Source organism: Rhinatrema bivittatum, chromosome 17, assembly GCF_901001135.1.
Source record: "Rhinatrema bivittatum chromosome 17, aRhiBiv1.1, whole genome shotgun sequence".
NCBI classification, from domain to species: Eukaryota; Metazoa; Chordata; class Amphibia; order Gymnophiona; family Rhinatrematidae; genus Rhinatrema; species Rhinatrema bivittatum.
This window is the reverse complement of record NC_042631.1, coordinates 29168873-29190335: the sequence shown is the minus strand read 5'-3', so window position 1 is coordinate 29190335 and position 21463 is coordinate 29168873. Positions and strand designations below refer to the sequence as shown.

The following is a 21463-nucleotide window of genomic DNA, read 5'->3' as shown; positions in this document are numbered from 1 at the left end:
GAGTGGAAAAACAGAAGCTGTGAGGACATTTCTTTGTGCATACGAGCAGGCATGTTTTGTACACAAGGACCCATAAACAAATCTATTAAAGCAACTAACCTCTTGGAGAGCTGTATTGCTTGTTTCAATGAAGGTTAAAGCAGATTCATTGCACTGATTAAACTGGACTGTCAAATGCACCTATTATCTGTTCTAACAGCCGTTCTGCTTCAGGAGTAAAAGACCAGGCAGGCAGTATCTTTCTTTGAATCAGGCTTGCTTTTAATACTTTATACACTTTTTACACAGGGCAACTGCCCAGCCAATAATCCAATTGAAAGTGAATTAGCTTACTGTCCATCACAGCCACAATTCACATCTCATGAAAATGGTTGTTTATGCACACCCAGCTTTCACTTTCAAACAGTATCTTTACCATAACCCCCCCCCCCCAAGAAATAAAAGAATTGCAGAGCAATTCCTAGCAGCATTTTTTTCCCTACAACTATCAACAGTTTTGGCTAGATCCATATGTTTTATGAGAAAACATTATTTCTATTACTAGGTTTTATATAGACATATCGGTCTTAAAACTTTGGTCACTGTGGTTTGAATGATGAAAATGTCTCCCATGCATATTCATTGTGGATATCCTGGAAACCTGATTGGCTGTGGGGTCCCCAGAGCAGGTTTGGGAAGCCCCCACCTTAAAACCACTGCCTCAGGTATCAACTACTCAGGTACCCAGTAAGAAGTAAATTTTCAAAGGAGTTATGTGCATAAAAGTAACATATGCACATGTAAGTAGCTAGTACTCATATCATGCTATTTTCTAAAATACAAAATATGCATATTTTTTTGTTTCATGTGCACCTTTACTTGTGCAATAAAGAGGCGGGGTTAAGAGGACTACATTTAAGCTACTATTTTATAAGAGATTTACATGAATACATTAGGAAACTTATTTGTGCAATTTAGCACCTGCTAATTATCTAGTGCAGTTGATATCAGAGTCATCTATTGTTGGGAGTTCATCGTGAAGAGCTAGAAGGGTCTTGATGATCTGGAAACAGAGTGGATGATTTGCTGGAGGTATTGGCAAACCGGTGATATGCTACGCACACATGTTTTAAAATATACTGGCTTGCGTATATAAGTCAGGGTTATACGCAAGCAAGCCCTATTTTATTTTTCTCGCATAAAATATATGCATGCACGTTTATAAAACATAGAAAACGTATGTGCTTTCAATGCATTGCTGATATTCGCACGTGATCAGACATTCGCGTACCCTATAACTTGTGTGGACCAGATTCACTCAGGTTATAAAATGCTATAGTAGATCTCCATGTGGGAATATACATGTATATATGGGGCTGCGCAGAATTCTTTGAAAGTTATCTTTCTCTTAAATTGTAAGATCTCTTGGGAAAGGACTCATATCTGCATGTAATTTGTGGCGAAGCTCCCTGATTTAGGGCATCATGTAAATGTCAAAATAATAATTCTTTTAATGGAGACATGAACTGTCTTCCTTAGGACATATTTTAAACAGCTGCTTTGCAGGCTGTCTCTTAGGAAATTTCCCATAATAGCATCGACCCAGACAGGTCAAACTGGTCATAATTTACTACAGGAAATCGTTCAGAGATTTAAATGTTCCACAATTAAAATTTGAGCAGAGAATTCACTACAGCACCACTGATCCTCCAGAGACCGTGCTAGATGCCTCAGTGGAAGGAAGATAAACATGGCACTGTCCTAATAAAATTTGTTATTACATCCAAAAACATTTGATTTCATGGTTTGGCTGTAGCCAGTAATAGCACATTTCATTGATTGGCTGGGATCCGAAACAAAAAAACGTTATTGATTCATTTTAGGAAAAAAATGTTTTCCTTACTGCAGGACTTGGGATTTTGGCTAACATGGGAAGGACCATTGTGTTTTTTCGTTGCTCTGGGCAGTCCGTGGACTTCAAGCCAAAAAGATCGGGATATAAACAATAGTATCCTTTTCAAGGCAGCTCATGAAAGAGACAAACTTTATGGTGGAAACAGAAACTTTGTATTTCAAGACAACATTCATTTTCTGGGACGTAGTCTAATTTACAAAACCGTGAAGGCCTTTTTTTTTTTTTTTATTGACAGGGCTAGGGGAGGTGGTGGAGGTCGGGGGCAACCTACTAGCAGGCGATGCCCTCCTCCACACCCATCACAAGAATGCCAGACTAGTTTGATATTATTGCATCCAGTTGGCATGAGAAAACCAACAGAATGAGTCCCAGCTGCCCCGTGTCTGTCTCTAATTAAAAGCATGTGTCACACTGAGACAACATTTTGGATCAAGTATGCAAAACATTTCTCCCTTACATGCACAATGGGAGGGACATCTTACTACATCTGGTTTTATGTTTTGTAACTAACATTTTCTGTATGAATTAAAACTGCATGTCGATAGGAAAGATGAAGGTGTTTCTATCTCAAATCTTGCAAGAGTGAACAGAAATTTCACATGTGCAAATCTGGGTGTAAAAAAAAAAAAACAAATGGTGAAATTCCGTTCCTTCCTTGTTTTGCTTAAATCATGATTTGTCACTTACTCATACAGGATAATTTTCAAAGGAAAATGTAAATGTAACATACTATCGTAGCAATTTTCAAATGGGCTTTTAATGTGCATAAAATTCAATGGCATATATTGCAGCAATTTTCAAATACATACTTAATCCAGGTAAATGGGCTTTTGAAAATTGCTACGATAGTATGTTACATTTACCTTTTCTTTTGAAAGTGTCCCTGAATGGCTGTAATTTTACTCTCATTAGTGTTATTCCAATTTATCTCTGCCTGAGCTGAGAACATTTTCAAACCAAGCATATAACACCCTTACTGTTTAAAAAGAACATTTTTTAGTGGCATTTCTGTTTTCATTTTAGGGATAATTTTCACACTTGCTTGTTAATTATCTAGAAAAAGTCAGTGCGCAAATTAAATAAAGCCTAAACTAGGTCTTACTTGAAACAGAGGCAATGTTTCAAGTATGGCCTCTGTTTCAAGAAAGGGAAGGATAGGTTCTAAAGGCATCCCCAATTGCTTTACCATGGCTTTCAGTTCTCAAACTGAACCACTTACAGTGATAAAATGATCCACTGTTGTGGTTCCTTATTTAGTAATTCAAATATCTATCTGGCTTCTGAAAAGGCCACGGAACAGAATTGGTTCTGATGATCATCACCAACCATATGATACTTATCCTCTTTTATGTGGATCAAGGTGGTGACCCCCTCATTGAACTACTTTGACCTCTCAGCTACCTTTGATATGGTTGATCACTCAATGCCAAAAGGACATTGGCATTGATGGCACTGCCCTGAAATAGTTTGAATCATTCTTTGCCAACAGAACACAATCACTTACCTAGGCCAACAAACTGTACAGCCCTAAAGAGATCACCTATTGAGTGCCTCAAGGCACAGTCTTCTCCCTGATCCTTTTCAACATCTACATGCATCCTTTCTGCGACCTTATCCAATCTTTCAATGTCGAGTGCCACCTATTTGTGGTCAATAAAAAAACTCTGCAACAAAATAGGATCTGATTAAACTTCAACCATTACCAATCTGAATAACTGCCTTTCAGCAGTAGCTCAATGGCTTAGTAAACACAAACTCAGACTAAACCCATCAAAATAGCAATGCCTCTAGCTCAGCTGTCACGGTCATCCCCCACAATCCCTTCTCTCACTGGCAGGTACCATCTTACATCTTAAAAAGTCAGTTCGTAGCCTTGGGGTTCAACTTGACCAAAAACTCACAATGGAATCTCAGATCTCTAAAGTGCTAAAGTCCTCTTTCATGTATCTGCATCAGTTCCGCCAACTCTGGAGTTTCCTTGATAGACACAATCTTGTTGCTGTAATCCAGTCGCTAATCACCAGCAAAATCGATTACTGCCATTCCCTATACAACAGCATCTCACTGTATAGTGCAGAGCGCCTCCAGCTCCTGTAAAGTATTGCCTCGAGGATTTTGGTAGGCGCAAAAGCAACTGATCATATGGAGTCTATTCTATGTCAACTTTACTGGCTCCCAGTAGAAAGTAGGATACAAATTAAAACTGTCTGCATTTTCTTCAAATGCTTGAATGGTTAGGCCCCTGAATACCTCTCCCAACTTTTATGTCCTTACACACCATCAAGGAAACTCTTGTCTTCCCAAATGATTCCTTTCCTCTTCTCCGCTGACCACCACCAGATTGTCTTGCACGAGACTCCATGCTTTCAGTTGCTATGCACCAAACATTTGGAACTACCACTAACCCTGCACCTGGAGCCACGCTGCCTTAACTTCAGAAAAAAAACGCAAAGGCATGGCTTGTCTCCCAGGCCTTCCCCTTCAACCCACTTCTTTTGCCCCAACTACCTGAACTCCCAACATGGGACTGGGTTAAACAGGGACTCAGCTGTATCTTAAACTATTCACAAATGGTTTTCCTCAGGCTGGATCCCAATGCTACTCTAATTGTACATTCTGATTGATTGTAAGCTATTCAACCCACCTAGCATAATCAGTTCATTATAGGTGGGCTCTAAATCTTTTAAATAAATACCTCTCTTCATTATATTTATTGTAAGCTGCCTTGAGGCCAACTTTGTGAAAAGGCACAATATCAAACATTCATAAATAAATAAATCTCATTCTGAGGAATTGTAACCTCAGTTTTTAGGTCCCATCCAATTGGATACTTCAGCTATAAACACTTATTTACAAGTTGAAGCAAATCCTGTTGGCTGTCCAAACAAGGGTAATAAATTTAAAAGTCAGTGGCCTAGCACTGAAATTTAAAGCTGCATGACCTAATTATATCTAACATGGGGTGAAGATAAATGTTAAATAAAACTGGAGACAAAATAGCACCCTGTGGAACACCACCATATTCCACATGATCTGGGGCAGAAGATTTCTGATACAGATATCGCCCAACCTTAAACTTAAGACAGAGATCTACAGTGTTGAAGGCTGCCATTAGATCTATTAATATCATAAGTGAAGATTTTCCCCTAACCAGTGTTAAATCATTTAATAAAGTGGGTAATGTGGATTCCATGCTAAATCCACGATGGAAACCTGACTGGCATGTATTCAAGCATTTATACTGCACTAACAGGGTCTCCAATTGTTTTAATACTACAAGCTCTATTAACTTGGACAGAAATGAGAGATTAGTCACTGACCTATAGTTTTCCAGTAAATTAGCATCAGGTGAAGATTTTTTAAATAAAGGCTTGACCAAGGTATGTTTTAAACAATCTGGACAAATGGCATCAGGCAGTGATAAATGGATAATCACATTTAACATGGGACTTGAATTACCACAGGCTTCACCAAGCTCAATGGGCAAGGCTTTGAAGCCCAGAAGGTAGCCCGAGTTTCCCCCAAGAGGATACCAACCTCTTTCATACCTGAGGGGCCAGTATTCTGGTACTAGACTATAGGCCACATCCTGATTCACTGCAACAGCAGCCATATTGCCAACTGTCAAAATCTTGCCCTAACGAAAAAAAAACCCCCAAAAAAAACAGAGTGTGAAAGAGGATTATTCAAGGGGGAACTAATCCCTTGACTACCGCAAAAAACTTAGAACTAACAGCTGCGCCAGCTAATTTATTCCAAAAATAAACATATTTGGCTTCTTGTATAGACAATTTATAAATCTCGATCTGAGCCAGAAGTCACTGTTATCGTCTTCTTCATTCAGTAGATCTAGTTCCCATTTTGTTAAACTTTCTATTTTGCCCGGCAGTTTCCTCCTGTTCCTTTGGGCTTCCAGCTCAGTCAGACCTGGCTTCTATTGGGCTATGACACCATGAGCCTTCATTTGCAACTACCTGGAGTTTCCCTCCACTTCTAGTTTTATATCCCACCCCCTTCCTAAGTCAGCCCAGCTATCACGGTGACTGTGCTCAACCAGGGGCCACAGATTACGGCTCCTTCCGGAATTGGTGCTAATGTTAACCCTAAGTCTGGTCACTGGGTGTTATAGGTATGGTAAGTGATGCCTTGGGCTCTCCCCCCCCCCACCCTCCACTCCCCAGGCGGATGTGGGTGTTGCCTCTGTAGCATCACCAGCCCTGGATGACCCAGGGGGCAAAAGCAGAGTTTGGTTCTCAAACCCAGATCTTCTGCATGGAAATGTGCAGTGCAAGTCATTAGCCATATTACTAGACCCTTTGGAAATAATAAATTATGGAACTAAATATATAAAATGAAACAGATAAGAGTGAACTCTTCCGGCAAAAACACTGAAGATGGGTCAATTATTTCAATGACAAAAGCCTTTATGGACCCGAATTCAAGCTCGTTTATGAGTGCATCTCTCTCACATGCTATAAAATACCAAACTGATCAATCCTCTATGTGGGGAGTTTAAGCCCATGCACATGCACAAAATATAACTCCAGTTGACCCTTAACAAGTTTATTTCACTCCTGCTCAATTCTTTATAAAGAATAAGGTGTGATGTAACGTGAGAATTGCACCTGGAGCCTTTCCACACACAACTACATCCCATGCTTTCTGTCTCTTCTGGGCTCATTTGTAGTGTTGCTCTGCGTTTTCTGAAACGGCTCTTATAAAAGTTCAGTAAAAGTGAATTTTCTGTCTTTTAGCTCTTGGAATCCGGAATGATTATGGAAAAGGAAGTTCAGGCATGGACAAGTTCAGATTACACAAAAATCGTCAATCCATGTAGGCAAAGTGTCCATTTCCTTCCCTGTAATTAAAGGTTTATTAAGAGAGCCAAGAATAAAAAGATTCACAAGTCAGAGATTTAACGGCCTGGCTTTCAAATGAACTGGATTTTCCTGTAAGATTTTCTTCCAAAAACAATTGTATCCATCTGCAGACAAAAAGGCTTTCAGAGAGTGTCTACACCACCAGCATTTCCTTCTGCCGAAATTCATCTTTTGTGGGGAGAATTGGCAAGACACACAGTCTTCATAGGATAAAGATAACTAAAGGCAATAATATGTTACTGCAGTTATCTTCAAAAGTGCACTGTGCTTTGGAGACTATTACAAATGATGTCATATTGCATGGTTTTAGATGGAGGAAGGAAGGGGGTAGGCAGTGGCAATCAGGCCTTATTGTACAGAATTAGTGTGCAGACTATTCCAGTGTGAGGAAACTCTCCCCTCTCCCACTCCCCACAATCCGGTGCAGTAAATTATGCAAGAGAAATGCTTACTTGTTTTTCAAGTCGGGAACTTATCGCATTACATGCTGTAGAGGGGGTCCCCAAACTCTGTCCTTGAGGGCCACGCCCCAGTTGGGTTTTCAGGATTGCCACAATGAATATGTATGAGATCTTTTTGCATGCATTATTGTATGCTAACAGATTTCATGCATATTCATTGTGGAAATCCTGAACACCCTACTGATTTGCGGCTCACGAGGACAGAGTTTGGGGACCCCCCTACTGAACAAAACGGTGGCGTATCTTCATGCTAGGGTTGCCATCTCACCCCAGGTCAACCAAGCAAGCTAATCCAGCCCTGATTTTACCTCACTGCATTTGCAGTCACAATTCTCTTTGGGAACTCAACTAGAAAATCAGAACTACAAATATGTACACGCAATGGAGCAAACCAGGACTGGCTGACCTGGGGTGAGATGGTAACTCTACTTTATGTGTAAATAGGTAAACAGTAAAATTACTCTATAGCCAAACTGTTTAATCCTAGTTAGGGTCTGTTTGATGAAGCACTTCATTGACCTTTCACGTGTTTCCCACTGAGCTGAAACCTTCGGACACAGGATTTGCAGCAAGGGCTCCTTCTGCCTTGATTTTTGCTTGCGCTTAATGGCTGAGCCACGATTAGCACATCTCAGCTAGCCACTGGGCCTGTCTGTGATCCTGAGGACCTAAATCAGAAACACCTAATGAGAATCACCCCTTCTTAAGGCTGGCGGTGTGTAACGCGCATCTGCTGATGGAGGAGGAAAGAACGGCATAGGATAAAGGTACAGCAGGCCACCGAAATTCTGTCACCGCTGTCTACAGGGGCCTAATCTCAAACACCTGCACGGTGTTGCTGTAAAGGAGGTGGGCACTTTTGTCATTTTCAAAAGGGAAACAACACAGGTAGAATTTTCCTTTTGAAAATTGCCTAAGAGCTTTGCAGGCACTTTGCACCTGCTTCATGGGGGCAAAGTATTGAGTGCACATCTGAAAGTCAATACACGCACGTGCTTGATCCCCGATCTAAATCCTTGTCCCAGGAACGCTCCTTTGAAATCTAGGTAAAAGTATGCGCCTGAGGGGACAATATTCAATTCTCACCCAACTAAATCCATTTAAAAGTTTCTCTCCCATTGTATTTCACAGTAAGACTGGTGATGTGCAGTGGTGACATCTCACTAATAACGAGCTATCGCACAGCAGAAAATACATGGATTCACCCTCTGATATATGATTATGAACATAAGTAATGTCATGCTAGTTCAGACCAAAGGTCCACCAAGCCCAGCATCCTGTTTCTGACAGCAGGCAATCCAGGTCCAGGACCCTGTATATGCAAATTTGTCTCATGCATATTCATGCATGTGCAGGCTGGTAGTCTTTCAGAAAGCAAATCACTTGGTCAGGACTGTAAAAGAGAAGTATTTCCCAAACATCATAATTAGAAGATGCTCCCCCCCCTCCCGCGCCCTTGTCAAGGATATCGTGCCTCAACTTTAGGAAATATCTTTATCTGGTTTGGGTGCCCCTGGCCATATCTGGAAACTTTCTAACTTTAACCCCCCCAAAAGAAACCAGTTTTAAATACTGGATCATGATTTGGTTCCAGCGCAGAAGACACTAAAATAGTAACTGACTTTGTGAGATTCTTGTTTTGTGGAAGTCTCTAGTGCATTAAGAGATTCTAAAAAGAGGAACCCACATTAGAGTCCACGTTACTGAAGGCTTGTAACTTAATTGAAGATGGAGTTGACTCTTCCTTGCTCTTCTTTTCTGGTAAATAATACACACTTGATTAATTGGAGTGAAAGATTCAGATAAACATGTTGTAAACATTTCTGCTGCTTTCAGTATCCTCATTTTTGCTCTTCGTCTTTTTCATTTAGCAGTCTTCTACAGGTTTTCAGTTTTTCTTGGAACTACAACATTATTCCTCGCTGCAGCTTCTGACTTTGCTGGAAAGTTAGTTTTCTTCTTCAAAACATCCATCTGTTTGGTAACGGTGGTAAATACCCTATCTGTTTTTCACAAACTTTGGCAATCACAGCCTGCCCTGTAACTGCGGCATTCCTGGCTGGATCCTGCAGCCAAAAGTGCCTTGCATTCCCAGGTAATCCCCCATCCAGGTATTAGTGCAGTCCAGCCCTGCTCAGCTTCCAAGAGCTGACAAGGCTCATGAATCACTCAGGCTGAAGCTGCTGGGGGAGCGGGCTACAATTTTCAGTAAATTTCTCTCTTCACCATGCTTCCATGCCGTTTTGGTAGTGACTGCTGCCTTTAGCCTCACCATAATCTTCCAAACAAATTCCAGGGTTATGGACTGTGAGGGATCCAGCAAACATTGCTCCTTCAGAGGCGTGGGCGGGCAAATTCAGGTAAAAGGAGCCGAAGCTGTTGCCTCCTTCCATGAGCTGCACTGGGTCTCCAAGAAGAAAACCAGGCATGAGACCCTGGTCAAAGGTGTCACGGGCAATGCAGCCAAACACATGGGAGGAGAAACCTTCAGATCAGGAAGAGTCTTATCACTCTGTGCCACCACTTCTCGCAGCCTTAGGCAGTTAGTTTGGGCATCTGTTCCACAGCAGCAGGTGTGATTCACAATGCAAGGCTGCTGCGACCTTTGCTGCTCACCTCCTTTCTATATGCAGCTCCGAGTCTGGGGAGAATGGCAGCCTCCGCTTCCACACTCCGACCTTCATGGCGTGCTTGGGATGGCGTGGGCGCTTCCGGCAGCCATCTTATATCTGGGTTCACCTAAGGCACGCGCACGCCTGCCCTCTTCTTAACCACGTCATGGCGGGAACCTCGAGGGCATCCCCACCGCATGACGTCACCTGCCTACCATACTTAAACTCAGCTGACCTCTTGCTATACGAGTTAGCAAGGAATCCTTCCTGCTATTTCTGCCACACTGGGACCTCGTCTCTCTGAGTGTCCTAGGTACCCGGCTCCTCGGAGAGCCATCTTTCTCTCTCATTCCAGTGAGTCCTGCATCGTTCCTGAACGACCCTCGCTGTTCCTTACTGGACCTCCTCGGTGCATGATCTTCCATCTACATCTACAGTACCGGTGTGAGTATGGAACCTGCTCTACTACCTTTGTGGCACGGATTCTCGGGTTACCCCGCTTGCGGGCCACTACCGGATCCCCTCTGTCTTGTGCACGTCATCGGCTTCCGGCCTACCCGGCGCTGCGGACCACTACCGGAATTGCCAGCACAAGCTACGCCTGGAGAAGGTATTCACCGGACCACTCTGCACTGCAGACTACTTCCTGGATTGACTTCATTGATCCACTTCTCGGATCACCATCAGCCGTATAATAAAGTTATTCCTCTGTTGTCCTTTACTGCTAAGTCTGTGCCTGTTGTGGTAAGGGCCCACAGGGCTCCTCTCTGTGGGCAGAGTCTCCACTCTCCACAATCCAAGGGTCCACTTCTCATTCAAAGACAAACCGAACATACAAAGGGTCATAGGGACGAGACTGTCTATCGGCTCAGGAGGTGGATCTGCAGACAGGCAAAAATCTCAGTTTACCCTTTGTATTTCTCCATTTTTATGGATGAAAAAGTCAAAATAGCCAAAGAGAAAAAAAGTTAGTGTGAAGAGTGCTCATGTCCTCTCAGGCACCCCGGATTATATTAATGTTCCATGAGAAAGTGGGGTTAAGAGTTAAATATTTGCACAATAAGTTAAAATGATATATTCCAAAGTATCAGCTGAGGTCAAGTCAAGGGGCATTGCTAACTATAGTCTCCTTTAGAGAAGCAAAACAGATTTGGCTATAGGTCAGTGCACTCAATTGTGGTGCCAACTTTGTGGAATTCACTGCCTGTAGATATAAGATTGGAATACAACCAAGACTTTTTTTTCCTCAGTGATTGGTACTAATAATTTGGTTTAATGGTATTGGGAAAGATATCCTTTATTTATGTTAGGAAGACTCCTGAAATGGGTGGGTGGGGGAGTGAGGTAGTGCCCCCTATGTTCCCCTTAAACCAATGCATGACCAGGCTAGGTGCCTGTTCCCCTTTAATTTCTCTTGCGAGCGAGAGCTCTCTGGACAGGGCCCAACAAGGGAGGAACAAGAGCTGGGATCCAGGTGGCTTAGTCAGAGCACGCCCAGTTCTCCAGGAGGAAGACAGCTCCTGTAGAATATTTATTGTCCAAACACTGAGCTGTAATGAAGCTGTATGAGTTCTGAGGGAAGTGGTATTAACTGTGAGTAATTGGAGTCCACTGTTCTGAAGGTAAAGGTGGTCTACTAATGTGTATGTGTTAAAGTGGCAAATAACGATAAAAGTGTTTTAAGAAAGGCTGGAGTCAGTCCAGGTCTGTGTTAGGGAATAACCGCTCATTGCCACAGGGGATTTACATTTTATGTTTTAGTTATATTTAAGTTGATTTACGTTTTTGGTTATTTTTAAATTTTGCAACAGTCAGCTTTTTGTGTTATGTGATCGATTTCTGATTGTTATTCTGATTGTGTATCAATTATGCATATTTTTATTGTACATCAATTCAGATCGTTCTCTCTTGAATTGGGGAAGCAATTAATATGAAAATGTAAATAAACAGAGTGGTCAGTAGTTCTTGCCCTCTTTAGGTAACTCTGATCCTCGAATACCTCAACTCGCTTGGGTTTTCAAGATCAGTGGAATAGGAGTTTGTATAAATAAATAAATAAATCTACGCTGAATGTGCATGTGACAGATTTACATACACTGCCTTCATTCTATGCAAATGCATCTCATGCATATTCATTGTGGATCTCCTGAAAACCTGATCGGCTTGTAGAACTTGGAGTTGCTTGAATTTGGTCTAATCAGTCTTACATTGCAAATCAATCATGCCTCAGCATAATGTTTATTTCTTATTTTTTCAGAACACTTTGTATGGAGCAAGATGACAGAAATTACTACGTAGGGCTTTCAACTTCCATTATGACATTTTCTTTGACCTTTCAACATATAAATTGATGGTTGTCAGAAGACGGGTAATTTAACATTGCCACATTAAAATCTCATTACCCTGAGTGACCTTTCATTTCATTATTTCATTGTTCTCCTCTTAAAAAGTTTGGAAATGCAGCCCTCATCTGCCAGGATTTAAATAACATTATCTGAATTGCTGCCATATATAGGGAAACATAGGGGTCGCTATTCAAAAGATTCACCTAGCTAAAATCACGTTTAGACAGGCAAATCTACCCGTTTGAAAGTTCGGCCCCTTTAGCCACATTAAGCTGCACAAATTTAGCCAGGTAAAAGGGGCCGGGCTTTCACATTTAGCCAGCTAGCATGATATTTAGCTCTAATCAGCTAAATCTAGTCAAGTGACTCCAGCCATGCAAATGCCAGTCATACTAACTCAAATTTTGAGCAGACAGATTTATCCAGATACTCAACTTCTCAACTGTTTAGTAAGTGCAGCTGAATTTCTGTGTAAAGATAGCAGAGAAAACTTACAGGTTATCTTACCTGTTCTGTGGATGAATATCGACCCTCCAAAGTAGATGACAATTGGGCTGTCTGTTTACTTAGTTATTCCCATCTACACTGCTAAGGATATGTTTAGCTGCCAGCCATATATATGTTTCCCCAATTGTAAGATATTGCTCTTTATTCAAATAAGTTTTTGGGGTAAGAGAAGAGGTGGCATGAAGCCTGGTTATGGGAAATATAGGTAGGCTCCGCCTTCTGCTCATTCCAAATATCCTTATTCAGAGACTTGCAAATAATTTTCAAAGTGTTTGAGAGCGTGCCAAATATCCCCTTTTCTCGACTGTAGATATATCAGAAAAAACAACATTCAGCTTCTATTCACTTTCTAGAGACCAAAATCACGAGGGGTAAATCGATCCCTATGTTTTTCTCCAACAATAACATAAACAAGTCCAGGCAACTTAAGCAAATTATCTATAAGTGCAGATTCAGGTTTTGCTGCCTGTGGATGGGCGAGTTCCCGGTAAAGAGGAGCACCAGTTTTTGTAGACCAGCGAGTCCCAAAACTGTCCTATTGACCCCACAAGCCGGCTGATTAAGGTTTTCAGGATATCCAGAATGAACATGTATAATACATTTATCTCATGCATATTCTTTGTGGATATCGACTGGCTGTTTGGTCAATAGGATAGTTTTGGGCACCATTGCCAACAAATTAGGATTCTAGTAGACTGCAAACTTAGTTTTGGGGTGTGTATTCCCCAGAACCTCTCTTTCGGTCATACATACATTTACATTCCTGGAAATCTCACTAAAGGTATTTCGTAAATATGGTGTGTGTCATAGATTAAAAAACCCCAAAACCAATAATACGGAACTTTCTGTAAAGAGCAGTTGTGTGTGTGTACATGCAAATATGTGCATCAGTGGGAGAGGCTTCTTGTCTACAAGGATTACATGAAGAGTCAATAATAGGCAGTCACTACTCTATTCATTTAGACGTAAAAGGAATTTTTTCAAGTGACCGAAATATACTTTAGAGATTACAAAAACTCTGATTAATGGTATTTAATATCTATCAATAGTAATCACCCTAAAACTTTCCATATACTAACTGCAGAGCTAAAATGCTGCCAAAATGAGGAGTATAACTAGGACATTTATTAAGGGATTTTTCACTTCAATGTAAAATAACGATTGAAACAGTGCTCAGTGCTGTCTTAATAATGTGTGCTGATTACGATGGCATGTGATTAAAAGGAAGAGCTTTTTTTGCAGTCTCTGTTCATAAGCCTATGAAAGCCTAACATCGTTGAGCCTTTCCTTGCTTTGTAATAAAAGGATCATGAGCAGAAACCAAAAACACAAAGATGGCAATCAGGAATGAAAGAAAGAATTTTGATGGCAGATAAATACCGTAACGCCCATCTAGTTTGCCCAGTATCATTCCCAGCGCAATGCCGTAGACCCCTGGGAGTCTGTTCCATGTAACCTGGGAGTCTGTTCCATGTAATCTGGGGATCTGTTCCATGTAACCTGCCCAGTATCATTCCCAGCACAATGCTGTCGACCCCTGGGAGACTTTTCCACGTAACCTGGGAGTCTGTTCCATGTAACTACCATCGGGTTTGGAAGCAGCAGGGCCCACAGGTGAATACTTTGGTTTCACTTTGACACACACTCCATGCCTTTAGAGTAACCAGATGATTCTAGAGATCATTTCCGACTACTCCTACTCCTTTACCTGTCATTCTTTTATTTTTTATTTATTTATTTTTATTACTGGTAATTCCTCCTCTCTCTTTTTCTTCCAGAGCCAGGGCTGGGATCCTGGCACCGTGAGCCTTCAGTCACAACTACCCGGAGAGTTTACCCCTATTTAATAGCGCTGTGGTACATACATATCTAGACAATTAAAATACGTATATTCTTTTTTCTTATATTCTCTTCCAAGAACATGCATGCATGAGAAGGCTGGGTGGGCCTTTGGTCCAAACTAGACTGTGCTTATTTTGTTGTTGTTGTTTTTTTTTGTTTTGTTTTTTTTAAAAACCAAACAAATCTCCTATGGCGTGTTCTCCTGCAAAATGCTGTGCCATGCCGGACTGGCTAACTTTAGAAATGGTGAACATCCTGCCAGTCAGCAGTGCGAGACGCTGGGAGACGTGGATGAGTGGCATCGTGGGTCCCTATTGAAACGTTTTACAAAGCAAGCTAGGAACACAGTGCAGGGCTGAGTGGTCTTGCAAAGCCCGGGGCACATTGTGGAAACAATAACTTCGGGCTCCTGGCGAACGCTGGGCGTCTCCAGATTGCTCGAAGGCAAAAATGGTAGAGGAATACCAATGAAAATTGGAAAAAAAAAAAATTGGAAAGGGGTGAGGTGGCAGGGAGAGAGAGAACAGCATGGAAAGAAAAAAAAGAAAGAGGTATTAAAGGAAGTGTCTAACAGTGAGAGGACCTCCGATTCAGAAAAAAGTCTCAAGCACATAACTCTGTGTGGCCCCGCGACCCGGTCGAGAAAAGGCCATGCGTGTATAGATAGTATTCTTACTGGGCCTATCCCTTCTAGAGAGAGGGGAGTCCTCATGTGCAAACACCCACCCCTTCCAGCAAGATCCTTTAAGGGTAAAATACATTATTACAGTACAGCCAACGGCACCTGCATGCCACAGAAAAGACACGCATGAAATGGAGCGCTGCTTTACTGGGGTAACGTGCAGGGCACCCCAATCTAAGCTATACACAGTACACTAATCCCACATCTGGCCTGCGGACTTGCTTACGATAAATACCACTGCTTTAGAAGAACTTTTCCCCGCCACATCATCCTGCCGCAGAGCAGTGCTTGCACATCCGAAAACTCCAAGGCCACTTACTCCAGTCCTGGTTTTCTTTCCTCCTGTTCAGCGCTCTGGTTTTTCCAGTTCTCATTTTTTTTTTTTTCTGGGTTTATAGCCCTGCTGCCACCACAAAAAAAAAACCCCCAACCCTCAGGCTACCATATATGATCTGCTTTAATGAGGGACTGAGAAAGAACATGGACATTTTCCACGGGCTTATGGTATCATCCGGCCACACAAGAAATCTTAACCAAACTGCTAAACCATTAACAAAATCTATAACCCAGGCATCAATAGTACAGAGAGTCACTGACATGGAGTCACACGTTGAACATGTTCTGGGAAACTGAATGCTTTGCAAGACCACACCAACACACTTTGAACCCAGCAACCAGCCTATACAGTAAACATATGCCTAGTCCCATACCCGTAGGAATAACACACGGAATAAGCGAGATTCTGGTAAATGGTGCCAAGATCATGATCTCTAACCGTTTTTGCTGCTTTTGGGAAAAAGTGCAATATAAGTGCACCTCCATCTTCCCTTCACCCCTTCTGGGACCATTCTATAAGGTTCAATAGCCATAAGATTTGAGGATTATGCGTTATCCCCCAAACCCTTGGCCAGGCTTTGTTTGTGCTTCCTGTTAGTTCAGTTCTGCTCATGGTGCACCCCAGGTTTTGTGGGTTAGCATCACCAAGTTGTCAGAGGTTCGGGCTCTGTCAGACTAAGAGCAGATATCCCCGACTGTATGTTCTATGACAGTTCTCTATCTGGCTGGCATTCTCAGGAGCTCGGGGGGGCCGTTTCCGTAGTGGGCTGTGCTGAAAGTCATCCACTGACACCAGATTAGAAGGCGCCCGGCACCCCTCTGCAGCAGCCCTCTTTGTTCCTTACTCCTCTCTCCCCCTTCAACAGGAACACCAACACACCCTGAACCCAGCAGCCAGCCTGCACAGTAAACATAGGCCTAGTCCCATACCCAGAGGTGCTGTGCTGTGCTGGCAGGGGCTTTGTCCAGGCTCTTTTCAGTTTTACAGGCACACACCCCATATGCACCACCACCACCACCACCACTCAACCTCCATCCCAGCATGGAACCCGACCAGGAAAAGTGAAAAGATGGCAAGACAAAAACAGTGAAGAGAAGTCAGGTTATGATAATAGCAAAGAAAAACAAAACTCTCCAAAAGAGAGAGCAAATGACAGACTCCTAGCCCACAGGCTTTGTAAAGAGGGTTCTGTAATTAAGCTGAAAAGCCAGCCTCCTGGTAACATGATACGGTGTGGAGGACCATGCAAGCTACTCACAGAGCAGCAGGGCAACCTATCAAAATGGACTGACTGCACGTGGGGGCCCAGCTGCAGCTCTGGGGCTGGAACAGCTGCCTTTACTTTTGTAAGACTTTAAATAAACGCAGCTACACTGCAAATATTATTTTAACAAAATTCCTAGGGAATCTGTAGCTCTGCCTTTTATTTTGCGGACAATGGTGGGTCCACTATAAGCTTTTCATTTTGCAAGAAGAAGGGACTGCACTGTAATTTACAATCAGAAGTACTTAGGATGGGCAGTAAAGAAATATATGTTCCACAGTATTTGTATAACTTTGTATTTAGTGTAGCGTTAGCTGAAATCCTCAAATCTTTTACATTATTTACAGCTGAACTTGGAACATGCATCAGACATGGGGTATATGGCGGCCGACCTCATTTTGGTTACAAAATGGCCTTTTTTCTTTTTGCTCTGTCATGCAAAAAATTCATCCACACATTTAAAAAAGGCTTTATGACTGGTCTCTTATTCTGCCTATATAGTCTCCAGAACATTCTTACAGGCCAATATACTAAAGTGCCCCTAAGTTTGTGTAAGTCCATGCATTATTATGCCTTTAGCGCACACTATTTTGCTATGGGGCACTATCGGCAAATAAGCCTAGTAGCATCTGCAGTTATCTGCCGAACTGGGTTATACAATGCTTAACTACATCTTTTTGAAGGGTAGCTCATTTATTTGTGAAACTGTTTACGAAATGTTTCTCGCATGTAGTTTAGCTGTATACTCAGAGCTAATGAGCTGCTTTGCATAATTTTGCATCACAATACTCATTAGCATTGAATTTACATTTAAAAAGTGCAAAAGAAAAAAATCTGCATGCTAAAAATGCTAGTTGTAAAAAAAATAAAAAAACAGTAAAATTTGCATGTGATAAATGTGTCACCCTACATTATCCCATTTTAGTATCCAAGCTCCTTTGCAAATTTCACCCTGCTTTAGTATACCAGCCTCACAGAAATAGTTTTTATATTGGCCAAAGTGACTGAACTTCAGTTTCTTGTGCTCAATCTCTTTCTGTTCTTTCAGCCTTCCCCTTTCTTAAAGTTCGGGCACTATATTTCTGGTCAGTGTTTTTCCACACTGCCTAGAATTTGCTACCTTTTGTTTTTCCCCCAAGACTCTGAAGCAAAGGCAGCCTAAAGTCATCAGAGAAAAAGGTGGATAACGGAACAGCCTCTCAGTGGAGGTGGTGGAGGCCAAACCAGGAATTTCATTTCAATGATTTATCTTGATCATTTGGATGTAAATATTATTTATTTATTTTATTTATTTAAAGTCTCTTTTATACCGATGACCGTTCACACATCGCATCGGTTTACAATTAAACAGTAACAGATGGGCGGAAACCCTTACATATAACATTGTAAAACAGCTTAACTTTTGGGCAGGGCCCTTACATGTAACTGATAGAAAGGAGGCTAAAACTTGGAAAGGGTATAGAGCTGACTATACTGGGCAGAGTCCATGTAGTCAATAAATAGATACAGCATAATCACTATATACATATAAGATCAAAACTATATACAATAGATAATGACATAAATAGCCGATTCAAAAGTACCAAATCGAAGGGCATAAGACAGATTCCACGGGGTCGAATTCCTTAGTCATGTAGTAGGATTATTAGTTAAAATGAGTTTTAGTAGAACAGTGGGGTTTAAGTAATGGCTGGTGATATCTGGTAAGCTTGCTGGAAGAGCCATGTTTTCAGTTTTTTTTTTGAAGGTAGGAGTGTATGTTTCCAGGCGTATATCAGAGGGCAGGGAGTTCCAAATAGATGGGCCGGCGAGAGAGAGAAAGCTCTGCTTATGGTGGAGGATAATTTAAAAGATTTGATAGGTTGGGCGCGTAGGGTTCCTTGGAGGGCTGTACGTGTTGGTCTATTCGAGGTACGGGGGAGGAGTGGGGGGGTTAATCCAGTTAAGGTTAGAGTTCAGCAGACTTTTGTGGATGATAGAAAGGGCTTTATAGCGAATTCGGAAATGTATAGGGAGCCAGTGAAGTTCGATAAGTGGAGGGGTGATGTGCTCTCTTTTTTTTGAATTAGTTAGAATCCTAGCGGCAGCATTTTGTAATAGTTGTAAGGGTTTGGTATGAGTAACGGGAATGCCTAGCAAGAGTGCATTACAATAGTCTACCTTAGATAAAATGATAGACTGGAGTACAGTGCGGAAATCAGAAAAGTGTAGCATAGGTCTAAGTTTTTTTATGGTTTGGAGCTTAAAATAACATTCCTTGATGATGGATTTAATAAAGGGTTTGAAAGTAAGATGGTTATCAATAAGAACCCCAAGGTTGCGAACGTGTGATGGGAAAGATGTGGAAGAGTATGCAGGTGGGATGTCTGGGAGCGGGGGCCCATTTGATATGATTAAGAGTTCAGTCTTACTGGGATTTAGAGCTAGTTGCATGTCGTTTAGTAATGTTTTGATAGAGGAGAGACAGGATTCCCAAAATATGTGCAGAGGTGAACTTCAAGGAGTATATTCAATAGTTCTGGAATGCTGCAATCCATGAGTCCTAAATCCGGTCACTAGGTGTCGCCACTGTGCAATGACAGACTTCCTCCTCCATTCCACAGAGGCTGTGAATGCAACCTCTGCAGTATACCCTTCCCTGGCCGAACTGGGGAGAAGAAAGCTTGAGCCGGCAATCAAACACAAGTCCCTCCATTGTCTCTGAGCCACCAGGCCAACTCAAGAATATTTAACAGTTCTACTCAGAAAGTACAGAGAAGGGCAACCAAAATGATAAAGGGGATGGAACAGCTCCCCTATGAGGAAAGGCTGAAGAGGTTAGGGCTGTTCAGCTTGGAGAAGAGACGGCTGAGGGGGGATATGATAGAGGTCTTTAAGATCATGAGAGGTCTTGAACGAGTAGATGTGACTCGGTTATTTACACTTTCGAATAATAGAAGGACTAGGGGGCACTCCACGAAGTTAGCAAGTAGCACATTTAAGACTAATCGGAGAAAATTCTTTTTCACTCAACGCACAATAAAGCTCTGGAATTTGTTGCCAGAGGATGTGGTTAGTGCAGTTAGTGTAGCTGGGTTCAAAAAAGGTTTGGATAAGTTCTTGGAGGAGAAGTCCATTAATGGCTATTAATCAATTTTACTTAGGGAATAGCTACTGCTATTAATTGCATCAGTAGCATGGGATCTTCTTAGTATTTGGGTAATTGCCAGGTTCTTGTGGCCTGGTTTTGGCCTCTGTTGGAAACAGGATGCTGGGCTTGATGGACCTTTGGTCTGACCCAGCATGGCAATTTCTTATGTTCTTATTCACAAATATCTGGACCAATCCAGGTAAATATAGATTTTATTTTCTAAAAAAAATAAATACAGTAAAAATGGATCCTGATTACATGAGTAAATTGAAGTCCGATATTTGTAGATGGGAACCGGACTGGAGATATTTGCCCATTGGGAAATCCTATTGCTAAGAACTAAATTTTCAAGAAGTTGCTGAATGCCATTTTTCAGCCCACCCTGATATTCAAACACAAACTACCAGAAGAGTTTATGCTTAAAAATCAGGTTGTTATGTAGATTACAAAAGTTATGCATGGACTTTGTCTTCTCAAATGAAAGAATAGAGGGTGTGCATTGGCTATGCACAGACATTTTTTAAAACTGTAAGGTAAAGCACAGTTTTCTTCCCTGACCGAGCTATACTTCCCTACAACTGGAAAGCCTTTTTATTTTTTTTTTTTAATGCGGCTAAAATTATGCGCATTGTGAAAGTTTTAGGAGGCTGAAAATCCATGATGCAGCCATTCGACCCTTGTAAGCAGGACCAGATTTAGGCAGAAGCAAGATAGGCAAGTGCCTAGGCCAACCCGCTGCTCTTTCATTTCCGAGGGGGAAATCCCCCACCCCAAATATTCTGTCTATGGCCATGACAATCTTAAATCTGGCCTTGCTTATAACCCCTATTTCTACCTATGTGAATCCCAACTAATCCTTTGAAGGCACCTATCCAAGACTAAGGATTTTTCCCATGCACTAACAATGGGTAAGATATAGCAAACGATTTATCCTGTTTTATGCCCATGGTAAAAAAAAAATATTATAATAATAATAATAAGTCAAGTGCAATGGGACCAACCCTTGCTGAAGTCAGTCAATTCAACGGGTTCCCATATCGCCAAGTCACAGGCAGATGGTACCATAGCTACGCACTGGGTTGCCCACAACTGCAAAATGAAATGGTTTGGAGTGCAAGAAACAGGATGCCTGCACCATGATTAATCCTCATTGCATACCTAGCATTGCAAATATTTATATATATCACACACTTACCAGATGCATGAAAGCCTTACAAGTACGGTTTCAAAGCAGATCTTGTAAAAGTTTAACACATAGAGAGGGGGGGGGGGGGAGGGGGAGTGTAGGAAGAGGCACAGTATAACTGAACGGGGAGACAGAAGCAAAAGGGGTGGCAAAAAACGATGGATCATGACAAAGAGACTCCGAGGCTGAATTAAAAACAAGAGAGGGAAGGATAGGATAAAGTAAGGAAGGAAAAAAAAAAAACCCCAAAACGAGAGGGAGCCTAATTTAAATCCTCTTACTGCAAAGTCTTCCGTTTCTTGGCCGCTACCCCCCCCGTCAGG

At 41.8% G+C, this 21463-nt stretch overlaps 1 protein-coding gene across 3 annotated transcripts in view; it reads right to left on the bottom strand.

Annotated features, from left to right (window-relative positions):
- The window catches only part of OSBPL5 (oxysterol binding protein like 5), a 203714-nt gene that overhangs the window by 93649 nt on the left and 88602 nt on the right, over positions 1-21463 (bottom strand). Inside the window, exon 1 of one of the 3 annotated variants that reach the window (XM_029582115.1) lies at positions 21422-21442. The exons of the other annotated variants lie outside the window; for them this stretch is intronic. The gene's annotated coding sequence lies outside the window, so the exon portion shown is untranslated. Of the gene's footprint in view, positions 1-21421; positions 21443-21463 lie in introns of those variants that run through there. 3 annotated transcript variants of the gene reach the window in all.